We start from the raw sequence: 18,420 nt of genomic DNA, 5'->3' as shown, positions 1-18,420 counted from the left end.
ACTTGCAGCTTTGTGTATCTAGAATAATGTGGAAATTCAGTGACCCTGTTTTGGGGTGTAGGGTTTCTTGGTTGAAAGTTTGGAGACATAAGAACATGACAGCATAATTTAAAGAAATGTCTGTCTCATAATTCATATCTGACTTTCAAATCTAGTGAGATGCAAGTCAAGCTCTCTGTCTTTGCACCACTTCTTGGAGGGCTGCTTTATTTGGAGCTCTGTGAGTCGGTGGCCAAAGGAATGAAGCTTCCATGGAGTAATGCAGAAAGAATGTATAGGCGTGTGCATATGTTCTCCCCTGGGGGTGCGTGGCAGGCAGTGGCAGCTCTGGGTGAGGCTCTGTAGCCTGGGCGAGCTGCACACGTGCTCACTGTGGTCTGAGCACCCTGCACGCCTCCTGATGTTACCAAGGGCATCTTCCTAATGAAGATTATTGTCCAAAGTATCCCTCCACATACTGTTTTTTTAAGAAAGCTTTCATTTGGCATGGTATGGCACCTTGATACTGAAAGCAAAATTGCAAATTCTTGGGTGCATTGTACAGCCTAGGATGCTCTCCTACAAACTGCAAAGTTTTTCTGCCTCTCAGTAAGACATTGTTATTCTATCTAAAATTGCCTTTCCTTGTCTTGGTCTCTAGGATCATTTGTTGCTCCCCCTGTGTTGTGGTAGCATTATGCTGCTGATGCTTCACGGTCTCTGGGAACCTGATGATCTACCTGCTGCATCACGTGACAAGGGTGTGTTTTGCCTGCTATAGCAGGAGATCTGAGTAGATCTCATTTATTTGCCTGTCACTACGGCACAATGGTGATGAGGCAATAAAAAATCCCCATAGCCATTAGTAGTAGCAGTGTAGATCAGTTACAGCAAACAGCAAAACGAGACTTGCTAAATTAAATGACCTGAGCTGTATTCATGTCACATTATACCCACCCTTAACTGGTCCAAAACTACTACTGTCAGGCCTGTTGTAATTGTGACTCCATGTAACTCATTAAATAAGTCATACTGTCTTCTGTCTTACTGTCCAACCGTGAAATAGTTTGATACATCCTCATCTTTTACTCTTTAGGAAGCACAGAACTTGCTGCAGATACAGTGTTTCCACTGAGAGACAAATAATATTTGTACTGATTTTTCTAGATGATTGTGACTTGACTAACATGCTAGGAACAAGTGGGGTTTTTCTCTTCTCTGCTGGGGATTTAGCCTGCTCTGTGAATGCTTCCAAACAGTCTTCTATCTCTGGATGACTTTAAACCGTGACCTGTAAAAGGATTGCTTTTCCTTGCCTGGGGAATGCACTAGCTTGTACCAAATGGTAGGTATTATCCCAAAATATTTGCTCAGGGGGAGGTAACTCTTAGACCCCCTGCAAGGATTTTATCCCCTCATCTTCAAATTACACAGTTCAAACACGCAGCTAATGACACATGTAATGATGATAAAATGCGAGTGTGACTGCAAAGAGTAACATTTAAAAATAATGATATACCTCTAACTAGGTCTTAAAAAAGGAAGTCTTAAATAGCTAGAGAGAAACAGATGCTTTGGGGGACCTGGGAATAAAAATAGTGTCTTCCAATTTGCAACCAAAACAAAAATATGGCCCCAGTTAGTCAACCTCTGCACTAGAAATCCCTCTGAAAACCATAAGACTCAGAACTAGGAAAGCATGGGCTGCACTGGTTCTAGCATATTTCTCTCTTCTGCCTTGCCTCAGTTCTCTTCCATTTTCTGTCCGTATTCCTGCCTTGCAGATACCCTCTCTTACTGGGCCTGATGGTTTATTTAAAAGCTGTTGAGCCCTTAGGTTTCTGTATGCCTTGGAAAACATGCTTTGCAGTTGTGTCTGGGTTATACATGCATGTTTGTCTTCTCTCTGCTCAGTACAGTTCTGACAGAAGCCTTGTGGGTGCAGTGTGCTCAGGATCTGTGCCCAATATTAAGTGTATTCTTCTAGACAGGACTGCTTGGGACTCAGTTCAGCTACCTCAGTGATGAAAGACTCAGCTTCAGCAGAGCTGGTTGTATCTGCTTTGTGGGATAAGGTTTTCAAAGGTGAACTATAGACAGCTCACTAGAGGCAAAGGAAGATACCCTCTTCCTAGCTTAACTGGACTGGTTGAAGGTCTTGATGTCTGCAGGCAGCTCTCCATGCTACAGCTCACCAAGGGAAAAGGAGTGTGTGAGCACTCCCTGATCCACTTCAGTGCAATGTCTAGTTAAGTTAATGCCATCTCCTTTGCAGGTTTTGAATTAAAATGAATGATTTTGGCATTGACACCTATGGGAAGTTCTGATGTGATCCCTTCTCCTGGCTCCGCTCTAGCGGTAGTGATACCTCCTTCACAAGCTGTTAAAGGGCAATAACATCTTAAAGCCCACTTCAGCCATTTGTAAACATCTGGCCCTAAACTCTGGTGTCCTCCAGGCGTGTGCTCCAGCTATGCACTGTTGTGCTTGGAGCGTCTGTCTGCACAAGGGAAGTGAGCGACCTGGGGGAAAGGGAAATGTTTACTCTGTGTGTGTAACTGGGGAGAACAGTAGGAGGTCAGAGAAGAAAGCTGGATGATACTTTTATTAAGTTTCTTATTTTTTGCTTAGATGTTAGGGAAAATAAACAAACCTTTCTCTTAAGTGAATAGTTTTAATTCATTCATTTGGTATTTTTGTTTCAGGTGGTTCTTCCCAAACAAAGTTGAGCAGCCAGGTGAGTCAAATAGTCCACCTTCCTGCACATCTGTTGATGAGAAATTAGGAATGAGTAGGGAATTCTAGACACCTCCAATTTTCAGAAAGTGCAGTGAATCCATAGCCCCCGGAGCTAATCACTAACCCACACAGAGGCATTTCTTTAAATATGCCTTTCATTCTCTGACTTGCAGGTAGTGCCACAGATTGACTTGCTTTGAAGCCCAAATTTAGTGATTAGAACTTGATAATTTTCTCCTTTATTAGCAAAGCCCTCACACTGGCTCAAAGGAAAGTATGCTGCCAGAATTGGCCCCACCAGGTGCCGTGATAATACTCTCATGAGTGAGACTATCGTCAGGTTAAGTGGAAGATGCCAGTAGAGTTGTTCTTGATGGCCAGCCTCTCCTTTCTGCCCGTGATACTTGGAGTCCTACTAGACTTTTCCTTCTGAATTCTGTTTTGTCCCTCCTTTTTGCCCTGTCAAGAGCATTAGTCACAGTTGGCCATTTGCGTTGAACGTTGCAGGTGAGACAAAGCGTGTGGGGTGTATGGCTGTTGAGCACCTCACCTGCTGCCGAAGCGCAGGGGCCGAGTCCTCTGGGTGGACAGCAAGCGCTTGGACAGGGAATGAGCGTTTGAGCCCGTGTGCCCACCGCGGGCCTGGCGACACTTTTCCTGGGAGGGATGGCAGCATCCAGCGATGCTGATTGTGCTGAAAGGGAGGCACAGCCCCGTCCTGAGCTCCGGCAGGGAAGCCCTCTGAGACGGAGCGAATGAGCTCGCCTCCCTCTGGCTTGCGCTGGCACAGGTACGAAGTGAAGCTGATGCTCATTAGGGAAGTTTGGGCTCCCCAGCTACCTTTAGTAAAAGCCCTCAGTCTGACCTGAAAGGGGGGTAACACTCTGCAAAGGGTAGCCCCTGAAGCTGGGCTTTGCCTGTACGTGAGGCTGTTGAACTTGTCCATGACTAGACCCCTCGCATGGGGGTTGAAATCCTCCTCTGGTGAAACCCGGTGAACAAAAAAAGCGAAAGGCAGGTGTGAACGATTGTACTGAGCTGTCCCTCTGTGCGAGAGGGTTTGAGAATGTCAGAGTTAAGCAGGGCAAGGGCTTAAAAAACGGGCAAAGCAGGGCTTAAAGAAAAGGGGTGTATCTACTACACCCAAATAACAAGGAACAGAAAAACCCACGTTTCCCTGTGTCGCAGCCCAGGGCTGGTGCATTGTCAGTTGCTGGGGAACGGGCTGGGCTGTGCGGCGAACGGCGCCTTCCGTGAACCGTTCCCCAACGGCTCACGCTGTGCGTGACTCTCTTCCCTTCCTAAAAGTGGAAGGCGAAAAAATTTTCTCTTAACTGTGTGGTTTAGGAACACGCACATGAGAGACTGAGAAAATGGTTGTTTAATATGTATATATGACCCCACTGTGCTGGGAGAATGAGCTACTTTGTGGTCCCGAATGTCTGGTGGCAGCGCGCGGGTCCGACATTGTCAGATCTGGCAGGGTTTCAGACATCTGCCAGGGGATGTGGGATTTTGTTAGAAGAAGTGGGAGAGAGAGGAGCGAGAGAGACGTTCGGAAAGCTTAGGGAGGCTTGCAGCTTTATATATATGCCTGCATAACACTTCCTCTTTAAAATTCCCTTACTAAGCTCGGCTCCTATATTTTATATTCAGAACGAAGGTTCCCGCCCCCCCGCAGCCCTCCCCACCCACCGCCACCCTCTCTCCCTTTAACTTGTTAAGTTTGAAAGATGATATATACACACAGTTTGCTTTGCCAGTCAGCCCGTTTAAGGCCAAGATTAATGCAGTGCATTGGTGCAATCGTGCCGCAGTGGTGCGTGATCAGAATGCGAGATGGAATATAGGGGGAAAGGCCAGAAATGTGCCTGTATGCTGAGTTTACACAAGTCTCCTTAGCAACTTGTCTGAATTTTTTTTTTTTTTTCCGTGTGTGTGTGGGGGGGTGTGTGTGTGCAGGAGCCTTGTCCCAAATCACCAGTGAATAAAACATTCCCCGAGTTTTTAAATAGCTTCAGTTGTTGGTCTTGTTTTTTTTTCTTCTCCTTTTCCTTTTGTTAAATTAGTGGGTTAATTTTTTTTTTTTCCTTGAGGGAGGAGGGCGCAGGGGAGACTCGGAAAGGGGTGGCAGTGGGGCTGGGGGTGGGGGCACCGCAATAGTTTTCATTGTGACTTCTCGAGAGTTGGTTTCTTTCCAGTTGTTCACATCTCAGCATGTGGAATTATTGTGCTTTCTCCCGATTTGCCACAGAATTGGCAGTAGACTGACATTGTTAGTCATTTGAATTGTATTTGGATCTGGGCTGATTTTTTTTTTGTCCTATATTTATTTATTTCAAGCAAATTTCTTTTATTTTGAAAACATGCACCATATATTTTATAGCCTCTAAAAATGAAAAAAAGAGGGGAGGAGGACTGTAGCAAGACTGTCCCCTGAACCGTCCCGTTATTCCCCTCCCCGTTCAATCTTTTTTAGTTGTCTACTGAAGAACCCCCTCCCTCCCATAGGAGGGAGTGGCCTTTTAGTGATCAAGGTACGTTGTTGGGTTTTTTTTTTTTTTTGGAGTTTGTGTGTTACTTTATTAATAGCATGGGGCAGGAGAGAGGGTGAGGGGTGGGAAGGATAGGGGAGGAGGTGACGGCAGGTGGAGAGAGAGGAAAGAATTATCCTCCAAGTACTGTACCTTGAAATAACTCAAGGGAAAATAGTTGCTGCCTCACTTGAGACGCTTTCAAAATCTTGCTGTGCGCTTTTACTTTTTCTTTTACTTCTATTTTTTTAAAGCTTTCCGGGGGAAGGGGGGTAGGAAAAAAGAAAAAGAAACTAAGCCAAAAAATTTTTGAAGGCTTGATCTTGGCTTCTATACAAACAGATGTTGCCTGTCATTCCGTTGTTAAGCAGGCAGCAGATTGGAGCAAGCAGCAGCAGTTTAGGGGGAACTGCAGCAGAACTGGAAAGTGGGAGATATAGATATATAGATATGATTTTTTTTTTTGTTCTGCTCATAAATATTTTTCCCCTGGAATTATCTTTAATTACGACATGTCTATTTTCAATTTTTTTATTCTTTTTTTTTTTTTTAGTGGGCAAAACAAATCCAAAACAAAATGGAAAAGCACTAGGAACTCTCACCCAAATTTTACCAAAGCAGCTTCTTTGGGTTTGTTTTTGAGAGCTTTTCAGTTTGCTTTTTTGTTCTTTTTCGTATAGGCGAACATGTGTAGGAAAGGGGGTTCTATTGGAAATGCTTAAGGCGTTCTCGGTAAGTGAACGTTTGCAATGAATTAGGTCAGGGATTCTGTTGTTTTTCTTGCTGCTAGCCCTGTTTCTGTTGGGTTTGCCCCGGAGTTCTTGCTGTATGTAGAATTGTGAAGGTTGAAGGCCTTTCTGTCTCCTTTCCAAGTTTTAGCAACATTGTAAGAACAAGAATCACGTTGTTTATACAGTAGAAGTTCTAACGAAGCACCGATACGCTCCATATCGTGGCTCTTTTGTGTTCTGCATGTGCTTGTGGGTTTAATCCCCGTTTTTTTTTTTTTTTTATGCTTTTGGGTTTTATTTCCCCCTTTGTTTTGATTTTATGCTTTCTAATTTAATTGTAGTATACTTGGAAGGGGAAAGAAAACAGCAAAACATTGCGAGTTTTGAGCCGAAAGAGTTAAAAGTTTCTTGGCACAAGAGCCTCAGTTTAGCAACAGATCAATTCATTTAAATGAAAGAAATCACAGACCAAGCCATCTGATTTTGAAATTTCACATCTTATGCTTCCACTTTAGAACAAAGCTTCTGTTTTTCTTTTCCCCATATTAATTCATTCTGCTTTTGTTTAAAACTGTTGGTTTTCATAGAAACTTTAAGTCGTCTGTAGTCTGTCTCTTTTTCTCTCAAAATACGAATATATGGGGGTGTATTCATCTTCCGCTAGTTGCAGTTAGTTCTGCTGTAAAGTCAGCCGTAAACCTCTGCACATATAACAGCTGGTGTCAGAGCTGTTTTCACCCTCGATTATTGTATGTTTGAAACAGTTAGCTTCCATTTTCTCACTCGCAGACTATATAAGCAGTCACCTAGGTACTGCGAAAAAGAGTCATCCTCGGCCGTTCTGCCTGTCCTGCGTGCATTTTTTGTGTGTGTAGGTCTGCGTCGGTAACTCGGGGAACAGCGTCCGAGAGTGAGAATTTTCTTTACACAGATACGTAGTATGTGTCCCTCCAACATCTGTATCGAGAAGTAGTGGTACAGACGGGCTGTGCTTGCATCTGAGTGTGTTCCCAGAGACAGGAGGGTTATATCCTTCTCTACTTTATTGTGTACATTCGGCATAATCCATTGAATCCCTTTTATGACTAGCTGAAGTCTGAAAAGGATCACAAACAACTTTTTGTTGTTGTTGCTTGTTCATTTAAGTGCGTTTGAGCTTTGCTACCGGTCCCAGTATTTTTGTGGCTACATCAAGTAAAATAAAATAAATCAAAAAATACATGCAAGTGGGGGATTTTTAAATTGATTCCCGTCTTCCTTTTTGCACTACCTCCTTAAAAAAAGAAAAACAAATAAAAAAAACCCAACCTCACTTGCTGACAATAGGCGAATGCTTTTGGTGAAAAACTTTGCAGCCCGGTGTTGAATTTTGAAGGGCGCTTTTGCCGAGGCTCTTCACAGCGGCGTTGCGTCAAGAAAAGGCCGGGACGTTTGGGCACGGCTGAACTCCTATCGGAGGCGAGCAGCGTGAGGGTGGGGATGGCGGTCCGCGTGGGGGGAATGCTTTTGTTAGGCTGGCCCCCAAGCTCCGCTTTCCCGCACCACCGCGAGGAAGTCCTCGAGGAGAAAGGGCAGTCTTAAGCAGCAGAAGGGGGATTTAAAAAATAGGAGCGGGGTGGGAAGGGGGGAGAGAAGTATCAACCGCCACCTCCGATGTGACTGGGGCTGATCATAGATGTGGACGTTTTTATTATTTCCTGCTCTTTCACTAGATCCCGACTGTGTTGTTGGAAAATGCCGGGCTTCTGAGCGCGAGTCCGTCCCCCCCAATATTGGGAATATTTCTGTGGGTGTCGTTGTGGTTACATCACAGCGCGCTCCTTCCTCATCTCCATTCTTGTGCAAAATTCAAATAATTCCCCCCCCTCCTCGATAGCAGCTGTGCATGGTTTTTTAAGTCGGTCTTTAACGTTGCGAAAGGAACAATAAAATGAAAGGCAAAACCGGCATCTTAAAACTTGGCAAGTGAAAGCAGCTTGGACTGGCAGCCAAGAATCCTGCTGTGGTGCAAAAAGAATAGCATCCACGAAGCCACCACAATCCGGGGTTTCTCTTCTTTTAACAATCGCATCGGCAGAGAGAAATAATTATTCCTTGTATCAGTGTTAAAAGAGTCAAAAAGCTTAAAATGCTTGCTTGGTGAACCTTCTCAAAAGCAGGTAACGATCCTCCTATTTGATTCTGTTTTATCAAACTTTAATTGGATAAGGATCTATATATGATAACTAATCAGTTTAAGAAGTTGATGCGTGTAACTAACTGACCAGGAATGCATTTGCTGTTTCAACCTCCACATTGCTTTATTTTTCTTAGTCGCTTTGGTGGTAATAGAATTGGCAAACTTCTTAAATGTTTGTGTTACAAGAAATGTTTTATTTCCTGAGATTTAACTCATTGTGTGGGGGAGGGCAGGAGTGGATTGATCCAAGGTGTAACATGGAAAATAATCATTCCCCCCCCCCCAAAAAAAAACAAAAACACCGAAGTGGTGTATCGGGGGGGAGCAATTTCTCTCTTAGGACCTCGTCTGTTCTTTTTGCTTCTAAAACTGTAGCCTCTGGGTATGTAAAGGTAGAATCCATTTCTTGAAAATTTGCCATGAAAATATCCATAATATTTTGTCTTCCAGGGTACGTTTCTTGAAGAGTTGGGCCTAGCAATATGGCAGCGCACATTCGATAAGAAATCTTGTAAAGTGCTGCTACTGAGGTAATATGGTTTCTCTTAGATTCTCCATTTAGTGTTGTCTTTTTCCTTACCATTTCTTTAAATTATGTGAAGTACAGCAATCTACTGATAGAGGTTTTTCAACCTAAGATAGCATGTGTGTATGTGTGTATATATATAGTAAAAAAAATATATATATATATATTTATATATTTAAAGGCCTAAATAGGTTGGAATTAAAACTGGGGGGAAGGGATAGAGGAAGAGGATAGGAATTATTTAGCGGTCGTGTTTCTTATTTGTCTCATTTTCATGGCTGAAGTATGAAATGGCTGCAAACAGCTTTTTACTCAGGCACACAATGCTTTCTGTAATGATCGATTTTCCTGGACAGGGCATTTATGCTTTGTGGTTTGCAAGAATACCACCCGCAGACCAAAACCAATGTTATGTCTTTAGAGACTTGATTTCTACATGTTTCCTTCTGTATTCCTTTGGCTATAAATCTAGAAAATGCCAGTCTTACATTGAATTAATATTAAAGAAAGGTATATTGCTACTTTTGGTGTCCTAGGTTCTAGAACCAAAACCTTGTTGATGTTATGATCACTGGCATATTATAAAATTAATAGTGAAGCCATGTGTCCTTAATATAAGGATAACAGAATCCTTAATATAAATAACACAATCTTTAATGTACAGGTTGAAGCTTTTTATTTGTAATCTTAACATTCTAGGCAAATACACTGTGAAGATGATTGATTTGTTTGCCTACCATAGATTTTCTGCCACTGTGTGTATGTTTATCAGTATTTCAAAAGATACAATAGCTGTATGATTAATCAATGTGGGGAAATGTTTCAAAACCCAAATCTTGGATAATCTGTGGCTCTCTCAATCTCCCTGAATATATTTGATATGCGAAAACCATTCTTTAAAAAAAAAGCAGTGTCTGTTCCAAAAAAACCCCAAACCCATATCTCTCAAAAAACAAAATCCTGTTCATTTGCTGCTGTCTCTGTCAGTTCACTGTGTCAAAAATTGTCCATGATGAGTCGGTTTTGCAAAATGTCTGAATAGGAATAGATCGGTTCCTGGACACATGTCATTTACAGCATATAGGTGCCACTAAATGGAATCTCTGTGGCACCAAGCTGCCTTTCTCTGGAGCTCACAGGAGTGCAGAAGTGGTCCATCAGATTTATTGTGGGGACTTGTCTGAGTGATAAACAGTGTTGCTTTGACATGCATAGTTGCTTTTTTAGGGACAGCTATTACTTCTTTCCCCTCTTCTCTCTTTTTCCTTTTTTAACAACTGCAGTTATGGCAGTGGAGCCTAAAACCCATTACACCTTTTTTTTATTTTTTATTTTTTAAATTTTTTACATTTTTTTGTAAAAGCCAATCAGGTAGCAGGAGAATAGGAGATGGTAGGCCAGAATTACAGCAGAGTTCGCTCATTTAGGGAAGTAAAGGGCGTATTTTCTTTATGGGTCAACACCTATCATCTGCTGTTACAAACATATGATGGGCTCTTGGAAGATCTGGCTTAGTGCTGTGTCTGAAAAGAGCTGAGATGATAATTCAGTAATGAAGATCAGTTGCTTATGTGTATTGTGTGCCTGCAACTTCCCTTCAAACCACGAACTGAGGCCACGTGTCCTACCGCAAGGAGGTATGTACAGGCCACCCAAATGTTACATCTCCATTTCCTTCAAGGACTTGAACTGTCCCAGCAATTAGAAAATGATGTTGTGAGCTATTACGGGAAAATAAAGTTTTAGAATTAGGAAAACCTAGTAAGAATCTAACTTCCATATACTATTGTGCACTTCTCTGAGGTCATTACTTTCCTATCTCATATAAAAAAATAAGATATTTCTCTGCCAGCAGAGACAGACATGCAGTTAACATAACTTCACATGTGTACATTTCTGTAAAGAATATTAGGGTCAAAATTCATATCATCATAAAGAAAATGTTCTCAGTTATGCAGTACTGTATCACAGTATAAGTGACATACAAAAATGTAATGGGAATATTCCTTGCCATTGCAAGAAGTACTGGTACATGCAGCAGCAAGCAATGTTACTAACTCCTAATGCGCCTGTTAGGCTAGAAGCTTGGAAGGGCCAAAAGATAATTTGAATTTTCATCTTAGGTTCCCTGAAGTAAATCAGCTTTGTGGCAGAGGGCATGGGTTGTGTTTCTGGTAGGATAAGATTTGCTATATTCTGTTTGCAGTTCAATCCTGAAGAAGTGCACAGAACACGTTTGTGTGCATGATATGGCTCTGTTCTGCGTCCAGGACCACATGCTCTCCCACCCGTTTCCTTGGCCACCGCACACACTTTGCAGGGCCAGAAGTCTTTGAATTCCGGGTGCTCCTGAATTGTGTTTAGGCTCCTACATTAGTTGGCCTGATTTTTTCAAAGATGCTGAACCCCTGAAACTCCTCCTCTTGGTATGATTTGGATGGAAATTTTGGGTGCTGAAAACTTTGGAAAAGCTGGATACTTTTAAGGTAGGTATCTAAGTAAAAGCATACGAATCTAAATTTAGACAGTCAGTTTAGATAATCTTTGGAAAGATGACCAAAGTTTAACATCTCTATTGCTGAATGCAACAGGAGTTTCTGGTAATCGGACCCAAGCAGTAATTCCAATAAAGGAAAATTATAATTAATTTTAATTGTGTATTTACCAGGGTGGAAAGGTTGAAGTATTTGATTGTAAGAAACTGCACAAGAAGTGAGGGAAATTCTTAAGACCATCCATATAGCAAAACTATTTTCCAAGTGTGGGCTGTTTCATTGTATAATGAATAATATTAGCTTGCATTGATTTAGTTTACCTTCTGAAGAAAGAGAAGAGGTAGAAAGTGTAGATTTTTTGACCCTTTAGGCAACAGCTCATTTCTCTAATTTTGTTCGCAAATTCTATTTGGAGCTTACAGCCAGACTACCTTTTGGCCTAATTTCTCACCAGTTGCCCACCCAATAAAATTACATTAATGTTAGTTACGCAGGGAAAAAAAACTTGGAAACTTTGGGGAAGTTTGCTCCACAACTATTTTTGAAGACTTGTTAGAAAACCCTAAAGCAGTTTTGTTTGTCATTTTAGGTAGAAATGCAGTCAGATGCAGGAGAGATTTGGAGTTTAGGAGGGGTTTCTAGGGTGGCTAGTGAAGTGAAAGGATTTTTCCTCACAGTTGATTTTTCTTTTCTTTAAAAAACAGAATTAAAATAACATCCTAGACCAATAATGACTTCTCTGAAAGTTAAAACAACTCTTACATAGTTGTTTCCTCTGTCTCTTTTTAACTGGGCTGCCAGAATGGAAACAAAACGACTTTTGTGGGGTGGGGGTATGCCTATGTATTGCGACTGTGCATACAGAGAAAATCTTTCCTGTTTGATAATTTGTTACACTGTTATGGATATACCCTGTTGTCCATTAATTGTGTGTCCATAGAATTGTGTAATCGCCAGTAATTCCATCCAGCTAAGTAGCTATGAGAAAGAAGCACAGATCTCTCACTTTATTTTATTTTATTATTTGTTTTATTTTGCTGATTTTTGGGAGTGAAACAAACTGTTGTAACAGCTAATGTTATAGCAAAGTCGATAAGCAACTCTTCCCCTCTGTCTTCCCCCTCGCCCCCTAAAAAAGAGGGGGTTTTAACATGCTGAGGAGAATGACGGCTGCTGCTTACTAACAGCTCTCTCATTTGCAGAAATGGTTTTCCTTTTAAAAAAATAATTTAAAAGATTAACAAATAACAGAAGAGATCAATGCCTGTTGCCACAAACCCGTAGATCCGAACTTGTGGTCATATTCCACACAAGCTTGTATCTATAGGTATGTGTCTGTCTGGCAAGTGCACAAAGCGTTGTGTTCATGCATTTAAACTGACGATGTTCGACTTTCCTATTTGTACCTTTCTCCAGTGTCTCCTTCCCTTCCCTCCTCCCTTTTTTAAAGAAATATAAAATAAGAGCTGCAAATCTTCTTCTGCAATTATCATATCAGTTTTCAGCTTTGGTTAATATTAAAATACACTCATACGAACCAGCAACTCATTTGTGCCTGAATAAAACGGGACGGGAGAGTGATTGGTCATCAGCCTGGAGAAATTAAATCTCAGCTACGTTATGCATAGGTCTGGATATGGGGCATGGCGAGGGGGGTTCTTCAGTGGTTTATTTCTGAGGTTGTTGGGAAGCAGATAACAAATTTGTTTCGTTTGTAAAGTAATGTGCCTCCATTCTTTCTTCGCTTAGTGACGGCAATTTGTTTGTGAGAGCAGTAGACACTTCTGTTCGCCTTTATACCGAGTAACTTGGAATCATTGGATATACTGCAGGCTTACAGCTCTGTAACAGAGCAGGGTATTGGCCCTCCAACTCCTATTCTCAGTCTAAAATTAGTTTATTATGGAGTCCTGTTCCTTCTAATTTTATGGTATTTATTTCTTTTTAAATAGCTTTTAAGGGGAAAAAAATCATGCTATAAACTACAAAGGATCAGTAGAGCACAAAAAAACCCAAACATGTAAGGAGGCAGTATAAAACCTGCTGTGTAAAGCTGTAATGTTGTGGAAGTGGAACAATTATTTTTGAAGCAGAAATTAAAAAAAAACAAACAACCCAATATGCAAAGTCTATATGAAAATAATTAGACTCTAAACTCAAAATAAGTCTGACTGTTGCTTTCCAGCAGCTTTCAGTGTTAATTCTACCGAAGATTTGGTCTGCGTTTCCACTTTTAAATTTCTCTGTTTTTGACTTGGCTGGTTTTATACGTTCTGCTGCAGTCCAAAAATGTTTTCTTTCTTCTTTGCTGAATTTCCAGGGTTTTTCTGTGTGTTTCTATCTACTATAGAAGCATAAAATTATGTCAAAAAGGCCTCTGCTAATAAAATTAGTCTGACTGCTTTTCTTTCTTCTTGTGAATTGAAACTAGCCTTTTGCTTAAAATGCACAATTTGGCAAGAAAGGGATTTATACTATAACTGTGCATTTGAGTGCAGGAACTGGTGGTCAGTACCCTCCCCCCTCACTTACAGGAAGTTAAGGTGCAAAAGCTGCGACTGCGATAGATGCATGTTTTCCAGGAGACCTTTTGCTTGCCGGAGTGTCTATGTTGTGTAATGCAGCTGTTTTTCAGGTGTGCCGTTACTTCTGTCGACAGCACAGAACGAAAGCGGGGAGTCACCATTCAGGTCTGTTGGTCTCAGAATTACAGAGATGCGAAAGACCTTTGACACATGTCCACAACTGATGCTTTGGCTCTTCAAAAAACAGACAAGAAGGTGTGACTGAGGGGAGGGGAGGATGAATGTCTTTCAGGCCGGCTATGATGCTTCAAGGCCTTGTTGAAGCGTACTTGTGGGATACTCCCCAGCATGCAGACCTGGAGCAAAGACCTCCTCTAAAAATTGTTTGCTGTCACCTGTGAAATTGCTGTAGGCTCCCACCATTGTAAAACTCCCTGGCCTCCTTCTCTTGCCTCTTTTTTCTGCTTTGCTCGTGAGCGTTATTTCAGCCACAGCGGAATAAGTAGGGTTTCGTCATGGGCTATGATGGAGGCAGGATGAGATGGCATCTAATTGTGACAGTGGGATTTGTTTCTTCTAGAGAGGCTTGGTTTTTCTCAAGTGCTGTGAAGATGCAGTGCATTTGATTCCTACATTTTACAGCTATAAAGGAATTAATAGCTCATTTAGTCTAACCTCCAAGGAGGCGTGATCTGGCCAAACCCAGTCCCCAGCATAGTACATATTTATGCATTTTTGGTCTCTTCCTTGTAAGCCATTCGGAGAGATCAGGCTGCTGGCAGAGTTTGCTGAGAAGAGCCTGGGATTTGTCCCTGCTGTTTCTGGAGGCTGGCACTTCAGGTGACGTTACTTTGGGAGTGCCAATAGCCTGTGACGGGGAGTTGTGCAGATGTGTAGCAAAATGAGATGCCACGGTTGAATCTGGGGGGGAGGGCGCAGTTTGAAAGCACACTTTTGGATTAGGAAATCTTATTTGAATCAAGGGAGGGGAAAGAAACTTGTGTAAAATATTTTAGTGCAGTTTGAGTATGTTGGGACCTGCTAATAAATATCCAGCTTTTTTTTTTCTTTTCTTTTTTTTTTTTTCAAATGGGAGACTTAATCCAAACCTGGCCAAGTTTAGAAAGCCATCGCTAGTGGGGCTGAGATGCAGGCGAGCTGTCGCATTATATTCTGAGGCTATGCATGCTTTCTGGCTAAGACAGGGGAAGGACTAAGATCCGGTAGGCCTTGGCTCTGTCACTGATTTTTCTTTGCGACTTCTACGATTTTTATTTTTATTTTATTGTATTTTATTTTATTTTGAGCCCTGCCCAAGCTGGGATCTTTGGACTGGTTCCATGGAAATGTCTCCCCAGCCCAGGAAGCTCTGAGGAGAGCAGAGCAGAGCAGAGCAGAGACGCGTGAGCCGGCTGTGTTAGTGCTGTGCGTGCTGGTGTGTGACGCAGAAAAAGAGAGGCTGTGCCTCTGTGGGGGGGTGCCTCAGCTCAGGTCGACATGAGCTTGGAGATCCCCGTCTCTGCTTTGCGGGACAGGGCAAGCACGCCCCAAGAAGCCTCTTTGTCGCTACCTTCTACAGCAAGAAGGGCAGCAGCGTGGCTGCTGCGGAAAATGCTAACGCTGCCGTGGGTAGAGTCAGCACTTGTGCCCCAGCACCAAGATAGCTTCCTCTGAGCAGCTGACGTGATGCTGGATTTAGTTTGGGTCTTTGGATTGAGCTGCTCTCATCCTACCTGTTTGCTTGATGTTGCTAAGGTCTGGGCTCTCTGAGCCCAAGTTGTGCTAGGGATGGCCCAGCTCCAGCTTCTGCCTTCTTGTCACTAGCTCGCGTACCTTGCCCCTCCCCTCCTTCTCCTCTTACATTTTACAAAATAGTTTTTTTTACTTTAGCTCGTGTCTTGTTAAAGTCCCCCTCCCCCCCCCCTTTTTAACCACAGCCTCTGATATTCTCCCCCAACCCTTTGTTTTTCAGCTCAGCCTCTTGAACAGAAACTGCATTGTGTTTTCAACACTAATTTGTATTTCTTTTCTGTTGGTTGTGTTTCACTGCACTTCATTAAGTTTTAGAGTGAAACTTGAGCCTGATAAAATGATGTGAAGAACCTTGAAATGTGTCGTCCCTTTAGGATGGAAAAAAGTAACTGGAGTCTGTGGAGTTTCTACCTGTACAGTTCTTACGAATATTTTTTCCCCACTTTTTATAAGGAGCTTACATTTATGCAGCAGCTTTGATCTAAGTGCCATACAGAGTGCACAGAGATCTCTTCATCTGTCACTGAGGCATAGCGACTGCATAACAGTGCGCAGACACACTGCAAAATTGCTCAGGGCGGGAAGTATCGAGTGCTTCACCCAGTTTGATGTTGCAAGGGAACTGGAGGAAATGGAAGGCAGTTATTGTAGCTGGAAAGCAACCAGGGCACCTGCGCACCGAATGTACTGGAAAGGCCTTGGGGACATGAAAAAATTACTATATCCTCTCCAAAAATTTGTACCTTAATAGATGCAATCCTTTTCTCTAGCAATAGGCAGGGTCATTGCTTTGGTACCTCCCAGGAGGAAAAAATTGCCTCCTGTAGCACTACATGGCTGTTTGTGCATCTACGAAGGTTTTTGTACAATTGCATTTCATTCTGCCATGGTTGCAGTTTAATCCAAGAGTAGCAGTACTTGTCTGAAGATGCAGCGCAAACCTTTTCCAAACAGAACTCCTCTTTGTTTGTATTAGGTAAATTATGTCTTTCTCCCTCAAAAATAACAAGACCATTTCTCACTCCTTTTAATGACATCGTTCATTGAAAGCACTTGTAAAGCCCCTTGCAGAAAGCATGTTACGCAGTATCCACCCAGGCGCAAAAACAGTTTCACTTGCCTGCACCCCTTTTTCCCAGTCTTGTCTGGTGTGGAGCACAGTGGACACTTCTCAGCAGAGATGAACACACAATAGCATTCAGAGAATGAGAATAACCATATGCAGTGGCAAATGGGAATCATGATAAGCAGAATGTAGTTGTGTACCCTGTGGAATTTGAAACTTATCCAAATACTCTTATTCAGATCATCAAATCTGGTTAAACTTTTTAAAGGCAAATAAATAACTGTTTCAATAATCTGATTTTTTTTTTGTTTAATTGCTCTAAATCAGTAAGGAAGAAAATAAAGAGGGTGATTTTAAGGGGAGGAATGCAAGACTGACTCATGTCCTTGAGCCAGGAAGTCTCCATAACTTGTGAAGAAGTTATCTCCAGGAAGAAGTTGCATTAGCCATAGTAGTCTGAAGGAGGAGATGCTCTCCAGCTGATTGTAGAGTCTTTGTTTGCGGACCTTATTCTGGATGTTGTGCAGTATCACGAGAAAATGCAGCCTCCCTCTGCCACCCTGGAAGTGGCACATCGTTAGAGCTCTCTTGGCAATCACCTGTAACATCTTTTTCTTTCAAGTGTGCGTGCAAAACCGGCATTGGCTCTGAGTCCTCTCACCATGCAGAATCGGGAACAAGAACATTCAGCCTGGGCTCACTGAGCTTCATGCTGAAGTCATATTGCCAGCCATACATCACATGCCCTAAGTGGAAGCTCTGGCATTCAGCTTGGTTCGCAGTTAGGTATGACAGTGGCAGTGCTGCATCACAGAACAGGCCTGGCTAGGCAAAAAGCTAGGTTTTGGAGTCATCTAGTGTCATGAGCCTTGCAGCCGTTGCTGACTCGTGCCTCCTTCCCCACCAGGGTTCCTGCGCTATCCCTGGGCCCAGCACAGAGCTGCTGTGTCACATGTTGTCTAACCCAGAGCAGAAGCTGCGCTCAAACCGCTGACAAAAGCTGTATATGGTTCAGGAGTGACAGCATGGCTACCCTTCCCCTAGAAAGTACCAGATACTGAAATGTAATATTGAGTAAATCTTCAGATTGCTGTAACTCTTGCTAAAAATTCAAGCAGAAACCATTTTTGTAATGTGTTGAAAAATTTTGGATAGCTTTCAAAATTATACTTGCTCTGGATTTCAGCTGAGCCCAGATGAGACCTTCTTTTCCTTATTTTGCAGACTCTTGAAGTTGCAGTCCTATTTAGCCTGTCTGGCAGACTTCTAGGAGAGCTCTCTGAGCTGGAGTAAACCTTTGAACCTCTTGAGGTTCCTCATCACAACAACTAAGTCCTAATAGCAAAATTTCATCAAATGAAGCTGAATGAGTGAGCTGACCAGTAGGAATCATGTCAGCATTTCCATTGTGAAATCTCATGTCTGAGGTTTTCAAAAGTCAGCTGTAAAAAAGATCACTCCAGGCTGAAATTTAGCAAACAGGATTTCAGACCTCAAACTGGAACAGTATCATTTGCGGGTTACGGTATTTTTCTCAATGACTTAAGCAAATATATTTGTTTCATGAGTATTTTCTGCTTTCCGCCCCCTCCTTGGCTAGCCCTGCAATAGCCTGCCTAGGATCTAAAAGTGAAGGTGGGCTTTTCCTCCTTCTGCATCATTCACAGCCATAAGATTCAGAGCCAAATCTCAGTTGATGATTTTGCTGATGATAATGACAAAGTAATGACAAAAGAGATTTCAGCTTTCTTAATTCATCTGTACTGAATTTCCATTGCTGGTATCACTGCTATCTTGTTTATATCTGTGAAGTCAACAGAAATAATCTGTAGACGCACAGAAAGTGCATTGTAGCTGCAGGGGACTAATTCTTGAGGCACTGTTTTTTTGTCAT

At 42.3% G+C, this 18,420-nt stretch overlaps 1 long non-coding RNA gene across 6 annotated transcripts in view; it reads left to right on the top strand.

Moving 5' to 3' along the window:
• The window catches only part of LOC106490235 (uncharacterized), a 260,943-nt gene that overhangs the window by 26,477 nt on the left and 216,046 nt on the right, over positions 1-18,420 (top strand). For 3 of the 6 annotated variants that reach the window (XR_010886282.1, XR_010886280.1, XR_010886277.1), the window contains exons 3-4: positions 8,613-8,692; positions 10,895-11,174. This is a non-coding gene — a long non-coding RNA (uncharacterized lncRNA). Of the gene's footprint in view, positions 1-2,684; positions 2,717-7,833; positions 8,143-8,612; positions 8,693-10,894; positions 11,175-18,420 lie in introns of those variants that run through there. The other 3 variants (XR_010886279.1, XR_010886278.1, XR_010886281.1) reach the window with 3 other exon arrangements.

This window comes from Apteryx mantelli, chromosome 23 (genome assembly GCF_036417845.1).
Source record: "Apteryx mantelli isolate bAptMan1 chromosome 23, bAptMan1.hap1, whole genome shotgun sequence".
In the NCBI taxonomy this organism is placed as follows: Eukaryota; Metazoa; Chordata; class Aves; order Apterygiformes; family Apterygidae; genus Apteryx; species Apteryx mantelli.
This window is presented reverse-complemented; position numbering and strand designations above follow the sequence as displayed.